At 41.2% G+C, this 22,727-nt stretch overlaps 1 protein-coding gene across 7 annotated transcripts in view; it reads left to right on the forward strand.

Annotated features, from left to right (window-relative positions):
- Window positions 1–20,336: 20,336 nt before the first annotated feature.
- SDCBP (syndecan binding protein) overlaps window positions 20,337–22,727 on the forward strand; it is a 30,248-nt gene continuing 27,857 nt past the window's right edge. For 5 of the 7 annotated variants that reach the window (XM_032296152.1, XM_032296157.1, XM_032296153.1 and 2 more), the window contains exon 1: window positions 20,337–20,714. The gene's annotated coding sequence lies outside the window, so the exon portion shown is untranslated. The remainder of the gene's footprint in view (window positions 20,715–22,727) is intronic. The other 2 variants (XM_032296154.1, XM_032296156.1) reach the window with 2 other exon arrangements.

The raw sequence follows: 22,727 nt of genomic DNA on the forward strand, positions 1-22,727 counted from the left end.
TATGGTATCCAGACTTCACTCAAGGCCCTAAAATTCTACAATCAGCAAGTGGTAAAGCCAGCCACGCTCGTGTCCTTCCCCTCAGGGAAGTGAGATCCCCCAGGCCTCTGGCAGGTCCAGAGATGCTATCTGGGAGTCCGGGACTGGAGCCAAAAATCTGGGAAGTCTATCTGGTGTTCTATTCTACTACGGCCAAGCTGCCCATCAAACCATGGGGCACTTTCCATGGGAAAGCAGTCCCACGGGCCTGTGGTGCTGATGGCCATAGAGTGTGGCTTCTCTGCCTGTGAAAAGGGGAGGGAAGAGTAGCAAGGACTCTTCCCACTCAAGGACTCAAAGGGGAGGAAAGAGAGGGAAGGACTTTTTCCACAGGCAAAGAAGCCTCACTCTACGGCTACCACCACCATAGGCCCATGGGGAGTACTGCCAGGCCACTGCGGATGTCCTCTTAAGGCCCAAAAGCTCCTCAGTCAGCTGTGGTACATATTGCCAGGCCTGCGACTCACTCCTCAGAGCAGAGGGCTCCCCTCTGGCCCAGAGCATGTCCAGAAACCCGGCAGGTGGTATTGCTTCAGCGCTACTATTCACTGTGGGGCTGGTAACTGTACCAGAGTCCCTTCCACATTGCCTCCACCCCAGCCACATGCTTCGGTTGGAATTCCCCGGCAGTTGTTTTGTGTGGGCTCCTGCATAAGACATCCATTCCCAAGACGTATTCTGGGATGGGAGCTATATATACTAAAGAGAGTTTGGGCTGCTGTTTCCCAACTTGTGATATTAGTGCAACCTGCCTGACTTTCACAGCCCCCACTCCATAGCCATCTATTGCTGTCACAGGCCCTTGGAACCAATGAGTGTTGCCATATATGAGGGTTCATTCCGCTCCTATATCTACTACGGCAAACACAGTCTTCATTATTAGGTGACCAATATATAGTTAGCTCTACATGTAGCCTCCGGTCCCTGGATACCTTGGCCACCATTACTCTTACTGGGATTCTGAGGCCTTGGCCTTCATACCAGTTAAGTTAAAGGGGTTGGTGTCTGCCATCCCTCTGTGGGAGGGACAGTGGCCGAACCTGAGACTCCCTAGTGAACCACTGTTTTGACTTGAGCTTTCACCCCAGACTAACCAGAACAGCATTAGGTTGCTCATCTATTTGCACGGTAGCTGTCCCTGCCACTCATGCCGCATTTGTCCACGGGCCACCTTAATGGGCCCCTTCACTGTCTCCTTCCCTTTGGCTCCCTTGTCCTTTATCCTGGCAACCCACACACCTGCCTGTGCAGTTTCTCCAGTTCCCCTAAGGCAGAGGCTGCTTGGGCTGACAGACACTGTCTGTCCTACCAGGGCACTCAGGATGGACACCAGTATGCCCTGCCACTGGTAGGGTGCCAACTCTAAGATGGCACCTTTTATGCCGTCAGTGAGAAGCTCGTTGTGGGACATCGGTAAGGCTCAGCATAATAGCATGCGTCATCCCTAATTCCCCATGGATGTCCCACATTTCCTCTACAGTCTGCCACTGCAAACGAGCCATGGGGACATCTCCCTCATTTGGCCAGGCTGCCCTGCAGCCTACAACCACCAGCTGAGGCCCGCTCTCCATTACCAGCACCACAGAGGTGCTGCCTCAGGGCTGGGGGCTGTGTGGCGGATGCTATTTTACTCAAGTTCAGGGAGTATAATATCCCCTGCCTTTGAGTTCATAGAGGAAGACACCTGCGACCAACTCTGTCACCTTTTGCCTGAACCTATTTCTCGGCTCCTCCAATTCCACAGCAGTGCTGTCCTCATTGTGCTGGGCTGTCACCTTTCAGGCAGGAACAGATTTTGCCGGTGTGCTCCCTGTGGGCACAGGGCAGTCAACAGCCCTTCATACCGGCTACCTGCCAAGCCAGGGTCTTCATCTCCGTTCTGCCTGGCACCTGCACTGTGGCTCGCCTGCACTGTGGCTCCACCAAGGTGGCTGCTAGAGGACAGTGAGAAGAGCCAGCCAACCGCGGCTGCACCCCTCTGGGATCTGAGCCATCTTGTTCAGATGCACCCCTGCCACTACTCTTCCAGACCCCTCAGCATTTTCAGGGCGACCCGTACTTGCAGGCCCCATTCATCAAGGAGAGCTGCTGTTGGGCTCCACACTGAAGTGGACGGACCGGCAGCCTGGATTTCCTCTGAGGATTTCCCCTTCCCCAATCCCATTGTCTTAGTGCTCAGGGATTTTCTCCGACCTCCTGGCTACCTCGCCAATTGCTGTGTTGAACCCCTCTTAATGTCAGGAAGGAAGGCACCAGGTTCAAGAGGCCAGAGAAGAAAACCAAGGCCCATAAACACATGGGCTTTTATTACGGGCTTGCATATTGGAGAGAGAGTCCAGTAGCAGTGGGCTGGACAGGAGAACCTCAGTGGTCTGCAAACATCCATGCAGATCTTGCAGCATTTTCACTTAACACCTCTCCTTAATGTCTTCCACCTGGCAACCTTCATTACACCAAAACTCAGGCCTCAATCCCCTATATGGCTCATCTTCTATGGGACAGGCTGAGGCTCAGATGTTTATCACAGATAAGGAACGAATCTCTGTGTCGGCCACTCCCAGATTTCCTAGTTTGGAAATACACATTCAGGCGCATATGCTATACGGGGTCTTTCTAAGAGTGTGCCTACGTTATTACTATCAGGTGTGTTGACTTTAAAACCGCTCAGTCTTTTCCCACAGAAACCTTCCAAACATGTTACTGAGCATTTTTAATAATTACAGTCCTTGGCTGATCACCACATAGAGGCCACCATATGATTCACATTAAGTCTTTCCCAAACAAATTAGTTCCCCCTTAACCCCAGGGGCACATCCCAAGACCCCCAGTGGATACCTGAAATCACGGATAGTACTGAGCCCTAGATATACTGTGATTTTTTGATACAAAAAGATGGCTACTGACTGACAGGAGAGTAGCTCATACAGTGCGGATAACTGGTCAGAGATGATTCATGCGCTGGGCTGGATGCAGCTGAACGCCTGGAGATTTCGTCATGCTACCAGAACAGTGGCAATTAAAAACTTACGAGCTCTTTATTTTTGGAACTTTCTATTTAACATTTTTAGGTCGCTGTTGACTTCAGGTAACTAAAACCACAAAAATGAAACTGCAGATAAGAGGGACACTACTGTGTAAGAGTTTATTAGATAGGTATAAGTCATGCCACTTACCAATAGAAGGGAGAGTCTCTCATTCTAAATACTCCACATGGAACTCCAGTCTTGAAGAGTAGTTACTATCACCAAGGGGAAATATACCGGGGTAAAAAATCAAATTAAAAGATCAATTTTAAATGACTGCAGAATCTTAAATTATATTCGCCACCTATCCTTTCGCCTACATATTCAGTATTACTCAGCCATTAGCATTCCAATTTTGGGCTCAGTTCCTAGATAGTTCATTTGACAAAGTAAATTTTCTGTTTTTACCTAAATCTTTTTGGCACACAATAAGTTCTAAGTTCTTATTCTGGCTTATTCAGTAGATTATTACCAAGTTGTTTCCTCAGTTTATGTAAATAAAAACTTAAAAGGACTAAGCAAACCAATAAAATGTTTGATTCTAATTCAAATAATAAATGAGAAGAATCAAGTTCATTGGTTTTGTTAAAAATGATTTGTAACCATCAATATTTGGTATATATCTTGTTTTAAAATTTAATATGATATAGAAAAAATAAGACAGTTAATTTAGAACTCTTGTTTCCACTTCCTCTTTATCTAAGAGTTATTTTGTTTATGTTTTTTGAATTTTCTTCTTTTTTGGAGACAGGGTCTTGCTTTGTCACCTAGGCTAGGGTGCAATTGATTTACAGCAACCTCCGACTCTTAGGTTCAAGCAATTCTCATGCCTCAGACTCCTGAGAAGCTGGACTACAGGTACCTGTGTCTCCACACCTGGCTAATTTTTTGTATTTAAGTAGAGACAGGGTTTTACCATGTTGCCCAGGCTGGTCTCGAACTCCTGAACTCAGGCAATCCTCCCACTTTGGTCTTCTAAAGTGCTAGGATTACAGGTGTGAGTCACCGCACCTGGCTCTATCCAAGAGTATTTATTTATTTATTTATTTAGAGACAGAATTTCACTCTTTTGCCCAGGCTGGAGTGCAGAGGCATAATCTCGGCTCACTGCAACCTCTGCCTTTCAGTTTCAAGCGATTCTCTTGCCTCAGCCTCCTAAGTAGCTGGGATTACAGGCCCATGCCACCATGCCCGGTTAATTTTTGTATTTTTGGTAGAGAAAGGGTTTCACCATGTTGGCCGGGCTGGTCTTGAACTCCTGACGTTGTGATCTGCCTGCCTCAGGCTCCAAAAGTGCTGGGATTACAGACGTGAATACAAGAGTTATTTTAAAGGATGATTATAAATTTCCCAATGGAAGGAGTTTGTTCTGTTTTGGCTTTTGTTATTTTATTGTGAATTTCCACATTTGCTGCATTGTGGTTAGACAATGTAATCTTATGTAAATTCAGATTTTTTAACTCTGAGAGTTTTTCAATGTGGCCTAATATACCATCAGTTTTGGTGAATGTTCCATGTGATACTTCCAAAATAAAGCATGTATTTCTACATGTTAAGTATAAAATTCTATATCCTTTTATTATATAAGAATTATTATTTGTGTTTAACTTTTTGATATTCTTAATATTCTTACTCTGATATTTTGATTTCTGAGTTGTAATGAACCTTCCTAGTATGGTTGTCAATTTCTCCTTGTCATTTTGTCAGTTTTTTCTCAATGTATATTTGAAACTGTTTTAATAGGTACCTATTGATTTATGATTAAGAAATGTTCCTCTTTATCAATAATAAAGTTTCTTGCCATACAGTCTAATTATTTTTATTTTCATATTGTTATAACCACATTTTTAAATTAGTGTTTGCCTTGGATATCTTTTCAATTCCTTTTGGTCATTAAAAAAATTTTTTAAGTATAGGTTTTAAATGGCAAAGAGCTGAAATTTGTTTTTTTTTTTTTTTTTTTTTTTTTGAGACAGAGTTTCACTCTTGTTACCCAGGCTGGAGTGCAATGGCACGATCTCGGCTCACCGCAACCTCCGCCTCCCAGGTTCAGGCAATTCTCCTGCCTCAGCCTCCCGAGCAGCTGGGACTACAGGCACGTGCCACCATGCCCAGCTAATTTTTTGTATTTTTAGTAGAGACGGGGTTTCACCATGTTGACCAGGATGGTCTCGATCTCTTGACCTCGTGATCCACCCGCCTCGGCCTCCCAAAGTGCTGGGATTACAGGCTTGAGCCACCGCGCCCAGCTGAAATTTGTTTTTAACTCACTATGAGAGCTTCTGTCTTTTAACAGAATGAAATTACCCTTTTTGAGTTTATTTTGGCTTCTCATATCTGATTATCCTATTTTTGTTTCCCAGTTATAACTCTTTTTTTCTTGATCCCCTTCCTACCTTTGTTGGATTGGGGATTTTTCCTCTTATTTTCATCCTCTCTGTGGCAAAGGAATTATAGATCTTATTTAATTTTTATAGTAGTTATACTCATATTTTAACACACGTATTTATCTTGTATTTTTTCTAGCAACAGAGATATTCTGCGTCCTTTTGTCTTCTCGATCATGAGAAAAATTTAGCATGACTTGATTTTCTTCCTTTTTATATCCCAGAAACTATGTAGAGATAATTTACAATGTAAATTCCAGGTTGTTATTTTAAAGCACTGGGTCTTTTCACATTATATACCAATGGTTAGACTTAACTATAAGTCTTGCTAGTATTACTCACCACTATTTTTATATCCCACATATATATCCCCTTTCTTACAAACATTGTTTAGTTTACTAGAATACACCCTCAAATAATTCTTTCAAAAAGGGCATGCGGATATTTCTTTAACTTGCTTGACTTTGAGAGCTCTTCAGTTTTTCCAGAAATCAGGTGTCTGGAATAATTTCTGCCTCATCCAATTCCAGTTTTCTCACTTGGTGTTTTACCTGTGAGGTGACTGAGGCTGCCCTTTGTCCACGTGGGAGCCAGAGAGGGAGGAGGGTGAGTAAGTGTACCTGCTCTGCTTCCAGTTCTTGCTGAATAATTCTGCCAAATATCCTGACAACTCTCTCTTGCTTCTTGTATTTAGTTATTTGGGCTTGGAGTTGCTGTGAAATGTACATACCTTCAAGTCAGAGTTCTTTTGCATATATTTGGGCTAAAATTTTCCTGAGTTTCATTTCTCTGCTTGGGAAAAAAAAGCCATCTAAGAAATCTGCCCATCACCTGAGTACTTCTGAGGCTCACCAAGGAAGACTCTGCTTAACTGCGTGCTCACAGCAGCAGAGGGCTACTGTTCAGGTAGGATTTGGCTCTGATGGGTTGTGTCCAAAGCTAAACAGTCTCTTCTTTTCACAGTGCTCCTGTGTGCTAGGGTGGTAGAGAGAATAATTGTCTTCCAAAGTTGTCCATGTACTAATCTGAACAACTTGAGAATATGTTAACTTACATGGCAAAAAAGACCTGGTAAGAGTCACTAACTTAAGCATCATGAGATATAAATAGTATCCTAGATTATCAAGGTGGGTCCAATGTCATCACAAAGGCTTTTACAAGGGAAAGGCAAGAGTTTAGAGTCAGAAAAATAGATGTGATCACAAAAGCAGAGTTTGGAATGATGCACTTCAAAGACGAGGAAGGGGCCATGAGCCAAGAAATGCAGGGAACTTTTAGAAATGGAAATGGCAAAGAAATGATTCTCCGCTAGAAACTCTAGAAAGAACACAGCTCTGCCAACACCTTGCTTTCAGACCAGAGTATTCATTTCAGACTTCTGACTTCCGGTACTATAAGATAATAAATTTATGTTGTCCTAAGCCAATAAGTTTGTGCCAACTTGTTACAGACATAGTAGGAAGCTAATACAGGTGGCATCTTTCTCCAGCAATAGCGATTCTCTGGGTATGGGATAAGTATTCCCCATGCTGTCTTTAATGAAAGGCAGCCCAAGCCAACCAGCCAAAGCTCTTCAGATAAACCTTAGTTCTCTCCCTCCCTGCCAGAGTTAAGGGAATGGACAGGAGCTGTGCTATCTACCTCGCAAATCGGGAGCAATGGTAGTTTGTACTTCAGTGGAATCATGCTGTTGGGTCTTTTTGGCTACTGGAAAGGCAAAATGAATCAGGAATGCAATTAGGAGATGAAGCATGAAAGATAGTTTAGGAAAGCGGCAAAGATGTGAGCAAATGAAGGGCTGCCTGCCCTGATGAAACTATCATTGGTTACTGGGTCTCAGGCATGGACCATCTGGCTAAGTTCTCTGCTCCGGCTGCTTTCCAGAGACTCTTGGCTGTGAATCTCTCAGGGAAAGAAATCTCCCAGGATTATCTTTGTAATTCTTAAGTCCAAAGTTTACATCTGGAAGCAATCTGCTCTTTGAGATGTGCAAGTACTTGTGAAGCACAAGCTGACTTCTAGAGGCTGAGGCTGCTCCAGCCAGGACCCCACCTCACAGGATTAGGAAGCTCCATGCTTCACGTCCTCACTCTCTGATTCAATGTGAGCTGGCTCCCCCTCCAGCCTTATCGTTACTTATTTCAGGCACCCTATTTCCTATGTCCACCTTGAAATTTTATCTGGGTCATCCTGGCCAATTCTGGAAGATTTCCACAACTTCAAATCTTAGCGAATAAAGATTCTTTTCCTTTAAGAAGTCTCTGAGCTCTTTAACTAAATTGGTACTTGGTCCTCTCAAATGAGAAAAATCTACTTCAAGGTGACTTTTCTGTCCCTGGCTGTGACTGTGAAGCAGGTGGCAGTCTCTTTATATAAAGAGAAAAATTAGAGACATGGAATTTTTGGCAGTGTACTCTTTGGGCAGGGCACTCTGCCATGAGTGAGCTTGAATCCTTGTTCTCTTAATTCCCATGAATTATCCTGACTAAAGTTATGCATCATATTGTAATGTCTCTTTAAAGGCAGCAGCCAAATTTTATATATCTTTGAATTTCCCATTACTTAACATAGTTTCCGGCATATTATAAATGCTCAATACATATTAAATACTTTGAAACAATACTGTGGGGCAGAGAATGCTGATTGGTTATTAAATTGATTCTTTTTCCTTAGTAAAAGAACCCTAAAAAAGTGCTTGGATAAAAAATATTTCTTAGTCCCTTTTGCAGCTACATATTGTCAATGAGATTTAGTGTTCTGAAGCTTCTGGGAAGGCTTCATAAAAGGAGAAAGCTCGTGGCCTGTGGCCCATCTGCTCTTCCTCCTTTCTGCTGTCTGGAATACAGATGTGATGGTTGGAGCAGAACAGGAATTTTTATACCACAAGATGATTTTACTTCTAGATTTCCTTTATGTGAGAACAATTAATGTCTATCTGTTTAAGCGATGTTATTTTAGGTTTCTGTGTACAGTTAAACGTCATCCTAATTAAACAACTTTTCCCTTGATCATAGAGAAAAAGAAAAAAAAAAAAAGAAACATGGAGAGTGGATTGAGAGGAATCAGGAAACATTTTTAAAAATGCAATCCAAAATCTATGGGTGGTGTATTCCCTAAAGTCTTTCAGAGAACAAAACATCCAGTCTGTTCTGCTACCACATATGTTTTGGTAATGTGAATTGCCTCATACAAAACTGGCAAATGGGAGAGTGATATTTATCTAATATTGTTGAAATTGTTTTGGTTGATGTGCATGTAATTCTTCTAGAATGTGATTTCCAAGAAATCAGGGGATAAACTTTCTTTACAATTAAAAAGTAAGACTTAGCAATATGCAAACACCTTAAGAAAAAACTTCTACAGTGGTACCTTTCTGTATTGAAAGCAAAGGCTGGGTGGGTTAGTGGTTTCAGGAACTGCTATGCATTTCATGATATTAATCAATCTAGTGAAATGTGAAGTCAGATAAAGAAGCTGCAAAAAAAAAATCCAGTTTTGTTAGAAAACAAAAGTCCCCTGAAGCAGATTTGTTTATTTACTTATTTGTGTATTATTTTTGAGATGGTGTTTCGCTCTTGTTGACCAGGCTGGAGTGCAATGGTGCTATCTCTGCTCACCGCAACCTCCGCCTCCCAGGCTCAAGTGATTCTCCTGCCTCAGCTGGGATTACAGGCATGTGCCACCATGCCCGGCTAATTTTGTATTTTTAATAGAGACAGGGTTTCTCTATGTTGGTCAGGATGATGTAGAACTCCTGACCTCAGGTGATGTGCCCACCTTGGCCCCCCAAAGTGCTGGGATTATAGGCGTGAACCACCATGCCCAGCCAGCAGATTTTTCAAAACTGATAAAACTAGTATCTTGAAAGTAAATGCCCCCACATCTCAAAAGAGCAAGCCCCTGAGTTTAAAAAGCTACTCAGGGTAGGCGGCTAGTGGAGACTGACTGAGCCAGTATTTTACAAAGAGAGGCTTATTGTTTTTGTTGACGTTCTCCTTATAAAATTGGGTGATATGGTCTGTCCCTAGTCCTATTTGTGCCATATGCCCTGTTATTCAAGTGTATGCTTTTGTAAAATGCAATGCTGGGTGTGAATGCACATGTGGTTTTACAAAGACATGGCTGTATATAAGAAAATAAGAAGACTAGCTTCAGAGCAAACTGTAACTGATAAAATACTTTTTTCCATATCTTTTTTTTATTGCATTTCAGGTTTTGGGGTACATGTGAGGAACATGCAAGATTGTTGCATAGGTACACACGTGGCAGTGTGATTTGCTGCCTTCCTCCCCATTACCTATATCTGGCATTTCTCCCCATGCTATATCTCCCCAACTCCCCATCCCCCACTGTCCCTCCCCAATTTCCCCCTGACAGACCCCAGTGTGTGATGCTCCCCTCCCTGTGTCCATGTGTTCTCATTGTTCAACACCCACCTATAAGTGAGAACATGCAGTGTTTGATTTTCTGTTCCTGCATCAGTTTGCTGAGAATGATGGTTTCCAGGTTCATCCATGTCCCTACAAAGGACACGAACTCATTATTTTTATGGCTGCATAGTATTTCATGGTGTACATGTGCCACGTTTTCCTTGTCCAGTCTATCATCGATGGGCATTTGGGTTGGTTCCAGGTCTTTGCTATTGTAAACAGTGCTGCAATGAACATTCATGTACATGTGTCCTTATAGTAGAACAATTTATAATCCTTTGGATATATACCCAGTAATGGGATTGCTGGGTCAAACAGAATTTCTACTTCTAGGTTCTTGAGGAATTGCCATACTGCCTTCCACAATGGTGGAACTAATTTACGTTCCCACCAACAATGTAAAAGTGTTCCTATTTCTCCACATCCTCTCCAGCATCTGTTGTCTCCAGATTTTTTCACATCTTAACATCAATCCCCAGTCAGAATTGGCTTTTTATCCTGCTGCCTTCCATAATTTTATTTAACATCTAGAATCAAATCTTGAAAAATGCAATGCCTTAAACATTTTACCTTTCATGTTTCCTTTCTCAGAAAGTCACTAGAGGACATGCTCATCCAAAATGAGACAGTGAATGCGGGGCCGCAGGAATCAGGAACTCAGCATAGGAGAACGTGGAATAAAGACAAAGATGATGGTAAACTAAGTCCCAGGAAAATTGCTGTGTGGACAACTGAAGTGCAAACTGCTCAGACTGGATTCTGGGGAGGGAGCTTCTGGGGGTGAATAGAACTGAGGGACTATCCGATACTTAAAAAGTAACGTCTGAATGTGTTTTTCACAGATCTGTTGGGAATGCCAAAAAGAATTATCAGTGAAAATATGGAAAGTCAGTTCTAACTTGATTTGAGATGTGCCATTTCTCAAATCAAGTTAGAACTGATGGTACTTGTATTTCCCATCAGGTGAATGGATCACATGTCCTAGGTTGGCTCTTTGGGTTTAAGGACAATAAAAATGGATGTCATCCTGTTACTTTTCTGGTTTTTTTAAAGATGGAATTTCACCATGTTGGCCAGGCTGGTCTCGAACTCCTGACCTCATGATCCACCCGCCCCCCCTTGGCCTCCCAAAGTGCTGGGATTATAGGCATGAGTCACCACGCCCGGCCCATCCTATTACTTTTCAAAAGTCCTGGCTGGGTGTGATGGCTCACGCCTGTAATCCCCGCACTTTGGGAGGCTGAGGCAGGAGGATCACCTGAGGTCAGGAGTTCGAGACCAGCCTGGCCAACATGGTGAAACCCTGTCTCTACTAAAAATACAAAACTTAGCCAGGCATGGTGGTGGGCTCCTGTAATCCCAGCTACTCAGAAGGCTGAGGCATGAGAATTGCTCAAACCCAGGAGGTGGAGGTTGCAGTGAGCCACTGCACTCCAGCCTGGATGATAGATTGAGACTCGGTCTCAAAAAATAATAATAACAAAAGTCCCAGTAAAAACCCGGTAGTTTTAATAGGTGATATACTTGCAATAACATGGAACACCATCCTGCTTTTGTGCCAGTGGTCTCACTCCAGATGTTTGCTCTATTTCCCCAAATCATGGTCAGAAAGTCCCACTGCTGCACCTCCCTCACAGGTACAAAACACAGTAACAGCTCTATGATTCTGATCCTGCACGTGGCTCTTCAAGAGTACCTCTATGCAGACCTTTGGTTTTACACAATGACAAAACACTTATTTCTCCTAATTCCTTATGTTCAACTTAGATGTTGATCCTGAAAAATTCTTCTGATCATTTGATACACCTTGTATGCATATGTTAGGTTTACTGGTGAGCAGGCTTTCCTTGTCAAGGATGGGACCTCATAGGGGCAATCGCTGATGAGATTAATCCCCACAGAGGAAACTAGAACTAAAATGTGCACAGGATGAGACAGGGAAATCCCATCCCTTTCTGACCTTGTTTTATTGCCTTTAATTGCAAGCTGCCTCTTACCTCATGGTTTTGAGTAACTTCATTGTTTAATCTCTTTGAAGGCGCAAATTTCAGCAAAAATTGGGAGTCTCTGGTTTATGTTAGAAATTTCACTGCTGGAGTGCTATAAATGCAAACAATAGAACTGAGGTGATAATCTGCTGAAGGGACACCTTTGGACTCTGGTTGAAGGTCACATATGGATAGGTGAAGGAAACAGTCTCAACTTGCTTTTCAGGCCTGACAGTGGGAACATTCTTTTGCATTAATAAGTACAGAAATCTTAAGTTCTGAACTGTTAAAATCGTTTTTTAAAATGTTACTCTTAGAAACAAGAAAATATGGTAGTTCTAGAACCAACCCTTTTCATTTCTCAGGCACTGTGCCAGGCATCAAAGACCCTATAAAGGATAGCTGCAGCCTTCAGGAAGTTCCTGTCAGAGGAAGGAATGATTGATACTGAAGAAACCACAGGGAAGAAAAGTGAAAAAAAGACCACTTCTGATTGCATGTAAAATTATACAGTTACGAACTATATTAACAGCTGAAGGATAAAGATGATATCCAAAGGTCAAATAAATTTAATTCCAAATTATCCACACACAAGAAACTAAATGAGTGAAAGAAGCAATAGCAATTTTCTGTGTAAATATAGTTGAGCAATTATGCATTACCCTGGCTACACAAATACGACTGCTACAGTTGATTCTGAACATCTGGAACACTTTTGGATATGTGTAACTTGGAACTAAGGATATGGCATTCTTTTTAAGGGTGTGTGTATTCACAACTTAGGGAAGAATCCTAAATCGGATTCCACAGCTAAAAGTAAGAACAAGTTTTAACACACTGAAAGGGTACGCTTCTGCCTGGTAGAGAGAGATCAGTGAATAAATGATGGATCCTAGGGCAACTCAAATGCCTGGGGATGGCGCGGCCATCTATGGAATGTGGAGGCATTCAGAGACTTAAATGCTTTTACTCTCTCAACAGAATGCAGATGCTTTTAAATATTCCAGATATTATTATAAATTACATAAACAATATAAGTGGCCACAAAATATTGTAGTTAGGGTTTCTATAAACATTTTTTTGAACACTGATGTAGAAAGAGCTGTATCCTTTTTACCAACATGGCTATTTCAAACTTACTATAGTATATTATTGATTACTTCTTTATATTTTCTGTTATAAAATATAAATCCTTTAAAGTATGCTAATATGTTTGTTAATTTCTCTCCACGTAAATATTCATAATGGCCAGTCCAAGAAAGTAGAAAATGGGACCTTGAAATAAAACAAATGATCCAGTCAACAACTGAAACTCCTTGAAAAAAGAAAAGTCACAAGTCAATTTACTTTTCCTTCAATGGTTTTTGGTAGCCCCATAAAATTGTCTTATTTTGTGGAGAGGAGACATTTGTAAATATAGTAAAATTTGTTTTAATTTTTTAGGAAAGCAGAATTCAACACATTTTTGAAAGAGGATCTAAATGCTGTACTAGAAGTTAATTTAACTTATATTTACAGGTTAGGTTTAACTTATTGGTATGTCAACCAACAATATTTTCACCACCTGTAAAAGGTATGGGTCATGAATGTGACAATCTTTACTACATATAATTTCTTCACTATGGCAAAATATTGTATGATGGAAAAACTTTAAGAAAAGCTATGTAGAATTAAAAATACCTGGAGAAATGTTTAATTTAGCACTAGAGGCTATTATAATTTATACAAAAATGTTCTATTTTAAATACCCAGCTATACTAAACCTAAAGTTAAAAAATCATGTTATATAAGGAATAATTATTCACCTTTCAAAAATGCCTAGGCTTTACAAAATGATTTGTTACAATGTTCTTTTCAAATAGACAGCACCTTTAGAAGCACATTTAGAATGTGACTAAATTGACAAAATATGATTTACATATTTCTTCTTAGGAGCATATTTTTCTTTCAAGTGAGTTCCTCTAAATGTACGTAAATAAATTTGTTCCAGGAAAGTCAGCTGAAGAATGTTTTAAGTGGTGGTTTCACTGGTCAACAAAACATTGTTCATAGTCTTGCTGATGGAACATAAAACCCTGAGAGGGGAAATGTGTTCTGGAACAAAGGCTGATATTATAAGGAGTTTAGGGCAGACTGATTTATTTGTCATGTGGCTAAGATTTTTAAAAGGAAGAGGAAGTTCCATAATTCCACAGAACAAGTGACCTGCAAATAATCAACTTTTAAAAAAATCATTTACAGTGAAATAAAATCTTCAGAATGAGCCATAGTGCTAATTATTATAGAAGTATTATGTTGCTATTTCAAAAAAGGATTAAATTCTCAGTTCTGAAAATTTAATAAAAACATATGGCAATTATTCTCATCTTTACTTCTACCCATAGCAACATTATAAACCAGTAAGAGACGTAAGAAGTATCATTTTGAATAAAGAATGCTGTACTTTAGGGATAACATGTAATATTAAAGAGTTTTTTTTATGCAATAATATCTTTGGTAACAGTATATTTATATTTGTGGATTTATTTTTGCATCGGACCACTGAAAGCCCTGAAGAAAGCACCACGTTCTGGAAAATAACTAAATTAGCATCTATAGTTAAAGTATGATCACGGTTTGGGCCTACACTACTAATATGCTGATCTTACTATGGTTTCATAAATATTATTCACAAATGAGGCATATAAAGTAATATGATTACAAATTGGTCAGTTTACCTCTTTCCTCCCTTCCCCACGTTCCACCAGAAGCGAGAATCCCTCACTGTGTCCAAACATAGAACTTTTCTCAGAGATGTTCCTTCTAGGTCCCAGAGACATTCCTTCTAGGAGGCTCTATCATCCAATTCCAACTTGGATTTCTGCTTTCTGGGCCTTCTACAAAACTGTCATCCCAGGCCTTCTCTTCAACAACATTCTGTAACTCTGTTTGCCTCTCTCTTGTGCCCCAGTGTTGTGGGAACCCTCTCACTTCCTTTTCCTTTTTGTTGTTGTAATCTTACGTTTTTGGAGCAAGTGCAACTTTAACTTAACAAAGGGAGCATGAGAAGTAAACTTTGATTCCTTATATGGATTAAATGTCTTCATTCTAGCATACTTGAAAGACATATTTGGCTCAGTTTAGACTTCTGGGTTAGAAATAACTTTCCCTTATAATTCATAAGGCATTCCTCCATTATCCACTAGCTTCAAGCATTTCTGTTGAGAAGCCCAGTGCCATTAAGATTTCCAGTCATGGGTTTGTGACCTGTTTCTTCTATCAGGGAACTTTTAGGGTTTTCTCTTTTTTCTCATATTCTAAAAGATCATAGCGATATGTTATTGTGAGTCTTTCTTAAAATTAATTGTTCTGGGCAATTAGTGCATCCTATCAACCTGGAGACATCCATTCTCCAGCTCTGGTACTATTTGTGCATTAGTTTGATGATTTCTTCCTTTCTGTTTGCTCTTTCAGGCACCTCAGGTCAAAATGCTTAATCACATCTGCAAAGACTCTTTTACTATATAAGATAACATATTTACAGTTTTGCCGATTAGGATGTGGACATCTTTAGGGGGACCATCATTCAGCCTAGCACAACTGGTAACTCACAGTCCATTCCAGATTTAATAAATCCCAAGACAATCTTCTAATCTTCTTATCTCCAATATCTGGTCATCTCAGTGAACCCCATCTCAGCAAATGTGCTAACATCCACATATGTCCTGATGCCAGAATCCTGGTACTCATTTTAGACATGTCCCTGTAATTAATCCACATTCTACCAACCACAAGGTCTGCCTGATTCTTTATCCTCATCTTTTTTTTTTTTTGAGACAGAGTTTCGCTCTTGTTGCCCAGGCTGGAGTGCAATGGCGCTATCTCGGCTCACCGCAACCTCCGCCTCCTGGGTTTAGGCAATTCTCCTGCCTCAGCCTCCTGAGTAGCTGGGATTACAGGCACGCGCCACCATGCCCAGCTAATGTTTTGTATTTTTAGTAGAGATGGGGTTTCACCTTGTTGACCAGGATGGTCTCGATCTTTTGACCTCATGATCCACCCGCCTCGGCCTCCCAAAGTGCTGGGCTTACAGGCGTGAGCCACCGCGCCCGGCTATCCTAATCTTTTTAAAATTTTTGATTTTTTTCCATCTTCACTGTAATTGTCACATTAGGACAACTGCAGTAGTCTCCTAGTACAACTACCTACATCCCAGACTTATTCCCACATCCAATTCATTCTCTGAGCAGTAGCCAGAGTAATCATTTCAAATGCAAATCTAATCATGTTACTCTTTTCATAGTTCTAATTCTAATCACATTCTTGGTGTTTCCTGTGACAAGCCTCCATCCTGAAGCTTTTTAAGGCCCCCCTTCCTCACTCCCCCGACATGAACTAACTCATTAACATAACAAAGACATTCCTAACACTAAGGATATGCCAAGGGTTTTTGAATCTCTGTACTAGGAACCAGAGACAAAGACTTAAATATATAAGTATGTAATTAATTTATTATACCACATATTGTCCCATGGTTTTTGACAACTGCATAATGTTAGGTATCAATAATTATAGTGTTAAACAATAGTTTCACTACCATAAAAATCCCCTGTGCTTCACTTACTCGTCTGCATCTCCCCCAAACCCCTGGCAACCATGAATCTTTTTTACTGTCTCTATAATTTTGGCTTTTCCAGAATGTCATAATGTTGGAACCATACAGTATGCAGTCTTTTTAGACTGGCTTCTTTCACTTAGAAAAATGCATTTATGAATCTCCTGTTGTTCTTTTTTAAATTTAGAAATGAGGTTTTACTATACTATGCTGTCCAGTCTGGAGTGCAGTGTCTATTCATAGACTGCAGCCTTGAACTCTGAGGCTTAAGAGACCCTCCTTCCTCAGCCTCTCTAGAAGCTGGGACTACAGGTGAGTCCCACTCACCCTGACTTTCCCATGTCTTATTAAGGCTTGATAGCTCATTTTTTATTGTTGAATAATATTCAGTTGCATGATGTACCACAGTTTGTTTCTCCATTAACCTATTGAAAGACATCTTGTTTGTTTCCATTTTTGGCAACTATGAATAAAGCCTCTTTAAATATTCATGTGTAGCTTTTGTGTGTACATAAGTTTTCAACCAATGTGAATAAATACCTAGGAACATGATACATGGTTCATATGGCAAGACTACGTTTAGCTTTGTAAGAAGCTTCTGAATTGTCTTCCAAAGTGGCTATACCATTTTGCATTTCCATCAGCAATGAATGAGAGTCGTCACTGTAGTTGGCATTTGGTATTGTCAATGTTTTGGATTTTAGCCATTCTAATAAGTGTATCTCATTGATGTTTTAATTTGCAATTCCCTAATGTTACATTCTCTTGATTACTACAGCTTTATAGTAAATTTTGATGATGTTGAGTTTCTTTTCACATACTTATTTGCCATGTCCATCTTCTTTGGTGAAATGTCTGCTCAGATCTTTTGTCCAGTTTTTTATTGGCTTGTTTTATTATTGTTGAGGTTTAACTGTGCTTTGCACATTTTGAATACAAATTCTTTTGTTTTTGTTTTTAAATAAAATAGAAATGGGGTACCACTAAATTGCCCAGGCTGGCCTCAAACTCCTGGGCTCAAGTGATCCTCCCACCTTAGCCTCTCAAGCAGCTGGGACTACAGCTGTCTGCTACCACATGCAGCTAATTTTATTTTTTGTTTAGAGATAGGGTCTCACTATGCTGCATAGGCTGGTTTCAAACTCCTGGGCTCAAGCTGTCCTTCCACCTCAGCCTTCCAACACGCTGGGATTACAGGTGTGAGCCACTGCACTTGGCCTGAATTCTTTATTAGACGTGTTTTTTACAAATATTTTCTCCCAGTCTGTAGCTTGTCTTCTCATTCTCTTGACATTGTCTTTTACGAAGCAAAAGTTTTTCATTTTAGTAAAGCCCAACCTGTCAACTTTTTCTTCTATTGATTGAGCCATTGTTGTTTTATGTAAAATCTTTTTCCAAACCCGAGTTCGCCTATATTTTCTCCTATGTTATCTTCCAGAAGTTTTACAGTTCTGCTTTTAAATTTAAGTCTATGATCCATTTATACTTAACTTTTGTGAAGGGTGTCAGGTCTATGTCTAGATTCTTTTTTTTTTTTTTTTTTACATGTAGACGTCCAGTTGTTCTGGCACCATTTTTTTGGGAAGACTGTCCTTTGCTACTTTGTCAAAGATCTGTTGAATGTATCTGTTTGGGTCAAGTTCTGTGCTTTGTATTCTGCTCCATTGATCTATTTGTCTATTCTTTTGTCAATACCACGCTCTCTTGATTACTACAGCTTTATAGTAAATTTTGAAGTTGAGTACTTCTATGGACTGAATGCTTGTGTGCCTCCAAAATTTACATGTTGAGGCCTAATCTCCAATGTGATGGTATTTACACCCAAAGTTTTTGAGAGATAATTAGCTCATGAGAGTTGAGCCCTCGTAATTAAATTAATGCCCTAATAAGAATAGATAGGAGAGAATTTGGTTTCTCTCTCTGTTTTCTGCCATGTGGGAATATGATGAAGACTGCCATGTGCACATCCACAAGTGAGCCCTTACCAGATTTCAGATCTGCCAGCCACTTGATTTTGGGCTTCCCAGACTTCAGAAATCTGAGAAATAAATTTCTGTTGTTTAAGCCACCCAACCTACAGCAATTTGTTAGAGTAGCCTGAACTAAGGTAGTGTTAGGTCTCTGACTTTGTTATTCTCCTTTGGTATTGGTTTAGCTCTTCTGGGACCTTGATTTTTCTATATAAACTTTAGAATCAGTTGATATCCACAAAATAACTTGCTGGGATTTTGACTGAGATTGTTTCAAATCTATAGATCAAGTTGGGCAGAACTGACAGTTAAATATCAAGTGCTCCTAGCCATGAAAATGGAATATCTTTAGATTTATTTATACCTTTTTTGACTTTTTTCATTAGAACTTTGTAGTTTTTCTGGTATAAATCTTTAACGTATTTTGTTAGATTTATACCTAAGTATTTCATTTTATTTTGGTGGTAATGTCAGTGATTATTGTGTTTTTAATTTCTTTTTTTTTTTTTTGAGACAGAGTTTTGCTCTTGTTACCCAGGCTGGAGTGCAATGGCGCTATCTTGGCTCACCGCAACCTCCGCCTCCTGGGTTCAGGCAATTCTCCTGCCTCAGTCTCCTGAGTAGCTGGGATTACAGGCACGAGCCACCATGTCCTGTTAATCTTTTGTATTTTTAGTAGAGACGGGGTTTCACCATGTTGACCAGGATGGTCTCGATCTCTTGATCTCGTGATCCACCCACCTTGGCCTCCCAATGTGCTGGGATTACAGGCGTGAGCCACCGCACCCGGCCTGTGTTTTTAATTTCAAATACCAATTGTTTTTTGCTGGTAGATAAGAAAAGCAATAGACTTTGTATGCAGGTTGACTATTCCTAGTCCAGAAATCCAAAATATTAACTGCTCTAAAATTTGAAGCTTTTTGACTGCTGACATGAGGACCAAGGGAAATGGCTCACTGGACCATTTTGGTTTTTGGAGTAGGGATGGTAAAGCCATAATTATATAATGCAAATTTCATAAAAGCCAAAAAAATCCAAAATTGGAAACATTTCTTGTCCCAAGCATTTTGGCTTAGGATCAGCTTGTTTTAAACTTGTTCATGCAACCTTACTATAATTGCTTTTCATTCTATTTTTTAGGGGAGGGGTGTCAATTTTCCTGGATTTTCTATGTTAGATAACCACCTCATCTGAAAACAAAAAGTTTTATTTTCTCATTTCCAATCTACCTTGTAATTATTTTTAAACGTCCATTTGCATCAGCCTAACTACATATAACCTTACTGAGGACAAAGTTTTCATCTTTAGTTGTCACTTCTTTTACCCTCAGATTTTTTATTAGTTTTGCCAGATATTATTGCGGCACTAATTTAGCTATAAATAAACTGCTTGTAGAAGCTATTTTGTCAAGCACTCTACAGTATTCCATGGTAACTATGATTATTCTTGGGTAAACTGTGCCTCAGTTTCTTTGTCTGTAATGCGATGTTGTATTTATTTTATAGACTGATGTGAAGACCAAATAAGACTATACATTAAGTTCGTAGAGCTATGGCTGGCACATCATCAGCCCTCAAGAAATTATCGTTATGTTTTGTATTGGGAAACAGCAACTGCTTTTGCGCAGCACCACACAGAACTCTCAACAGCGAAGGAATATCAACTCAGGCGGACAGAGAGTAGTAACTTCCCCTCCGACCCCCCACATTTCAAACAGAAAAATAAGGCAGGAGTTGAGAAGGGGTAGTGAGTGAGAGGAACATTTCTGAGCCTATGGTGGACAGGTACAGCAAGAGGAGAGTGACGCCAGGACAGCAGTGGTGGAAGTCGAAGGTATCCCAAGGGGGAGCATGGGCTCCCGAGACCTGTTTGAATTGTAGGGGACCAGAACCTAGCGACCGTGAGCTGCGATACACACAGTAGTCAGCGGATGGCACGGGGCCAGCGGGCACGAACTGCCAGAAGAGCGGAGAAGACTGGGAGCATAACCGCGGGGCAGCGGCCGGTTGGTACAGCGGGCGACGTGCACGGCCCTACATTGCCAGATGCCGGTAGCGGCAGGAACGACCCACGCCCAGGCCCCTTTACTCCCGCCGCCCCGTTACCTAGGGGACGGGATCACCTGACCCGGGGCCGTGCGCCTGCGCGGGCGGAAGGCGGGGGCGGCGCCGTGACGCGCCTCGGGGGCGGTCCTTGGGCCCTCGCCTCTGTGCTAGCCTCGGGCCTCAGAAGTCTGTGCCAGTGACCGGAGGCGGCGACCGCGAGTGAGTCCTTGTGGGCTAGGTGAGAGGCCAAAAGGGGGCAAGAGGGACGCCGGTGCCGGGTGCTGGGTCCCGGGCGCGGGGACGTGGGGCGGAGGCGTGAGGGTCCCCGGGCCTCTTAACCGAGAGCGTCCTGGTCGCAGCCGTTTTCGGGAGGCGGCAGCGACGCCCTCTCCTCAGGGGGTTCGCGCCCCTCCCTGCGCGGTGCTGGCTGAGGACAGATTTGCGGGAGCAGCGCGCTCTGCCTGCCGTGACCCCGCGGTTTTCGAGCTCCTATCCGGGCTGGGACTGGGGCTGGGGTGGGCAGAGCCCGGAGGTACGGCCGGGTGAACGCCGGCAGCCCGGGCCCCAGCTCTGGGATTCTTCCTGGGACCGTTTCTCGATCCTTGTTGTTCTTGATAAGATCTCCAGACAAGTAAAGAAGGAGCCTCTGGCCACGGTCTCTCCCCGCGTTTCTTGGGCTGTGCTTTCTTTTGGGTTATTTGGAACGTCCTGTCTCCCCGCGTTTCTTGGGCTGTACTTCCTTCTGGGTTATTCGGAACGTCCTGGATTTGAAAGCAGGAAGGAGGTGTTTAGTGGGCGAAACCTAGACTTTTTTGGAAGGGGGTGGGGAGAGGTTGTTCGCCCTGAGCTTTTTCCTGGTGCTGTTGGACCTGAGGGAGAAACGTTTCCAGTAGGGTATGTTTAGAAGGAAATACTCCTGAGATCTGATGACTCAGAGCTTTCCTTTCAGGATTTCCTTGTAATGGTGGGAAAGGGAAGGCAAATGGGTGTGGAAAGTTTTTACTTTTATCAAAGTGGGATTATTGAGTCATGGAGTCTTCGAATGTGCTTATTTTTGAAAGGAGTTTCTAGGATTATCTATTCTGTATAACCGCATACACATTTATGGTTATTTTTTCCATTACATACTTTCCTTGGAAAGTACACTCGGTTTACCAAACTCTAACATCCGCTTGTTTAGTAACTCCATTATAAACTAAACTTCAGAGACATTAACTTTTAGTTTTGGGCATCATAGGAAAAGATGTAAACGTCATAAAAAGGGAAGAATTTGCTAATGGTTGCCAGTTAAATGTACTGTTTAATTAAACAGTTTCTTAAAATGAGCGTGGCACAACTATTTTCCCTGTTGCCAGATTTGGGTACTTTTTATAGGTATTAAATGCCAAGAGGTTATAAAAAAGAAAAGCTCCCCAAACAACTTTAAAATACTTTCTACACTTAGTAATAGTTACGTTAGCATTTATTAATTTTTTTTCAAGTGCTGCCAACATCTTTTGTTAATATTGTCTTTGAGTAGGTAAACGATCACATGTCTCAAAATTTAAGCAGCATACAAAGGTATATAGTTTCAAGTCTCCTTCCTTCTGGCAGGTAGCCAACTGTTTTAAATTTCTTAGGTATTCATCCAGGAATATTATATCAACACAGGCAAACATGCAAGCTGCATTTGTCTCCTTTCTTTTAACATAAACGTTAACATTTTATATACTGCTCCACATTTTGCTCTTATTTTTCCAGTTAGTGATAATATTTTGGAAATTTTCTAATATCAGCATATGTAGCTTTCAAGTCTTTTGCTGTTACAGTCAGTGCTGCAGTGAATAAACTTTTACATATGTTGCTTCCTTTGTGCACATGTATTTGTACACTTCAGGTCTTGAAGTGATACTGCAGAGTTGGAGGGTATCTGAATTCCAAATTTTAGTAACCTACTGCAAACTCATTCTCCGTGGGAATTGTACTAGTTTACGCTCCCACTAGTAGTGTATGAGTGTTTCTCAAAGCCTTGCTATCGGAGAGTGTTGTGAAACTTTGGATTTTTGCCAGTTCAGTAGCTGAGAAATGGAATCCTAGGGGTAAGAATTAATTATTCTACTTACAGTGGACTTTATATGGACATACTTCTTCATGACTGATCATCAGAAACCCCCAGGATATTTATTAAAAAGAAGAGTACCTAAGTCCTTCCATGAAATTTGTATCTGTCCAGGAAGCTGTTTTGTTTGTTTGTTTGTTTGTTTTTGAGACG

Source organism: Sapajus apella, unplaced genomic scaffold (genome assembly GCF_009761245.1).
Source record: "Sapajus apella isolate SASKATOON/1434 unplaced genomic scaffold, GSC_monkey_1.0 scaffold35, whole genome shotgun sequence".
NCBI lineage: Eukaryota > Metazoa > Chordata > Mammalia > Primates > Cebidae > Sapajus > Sapajus apella.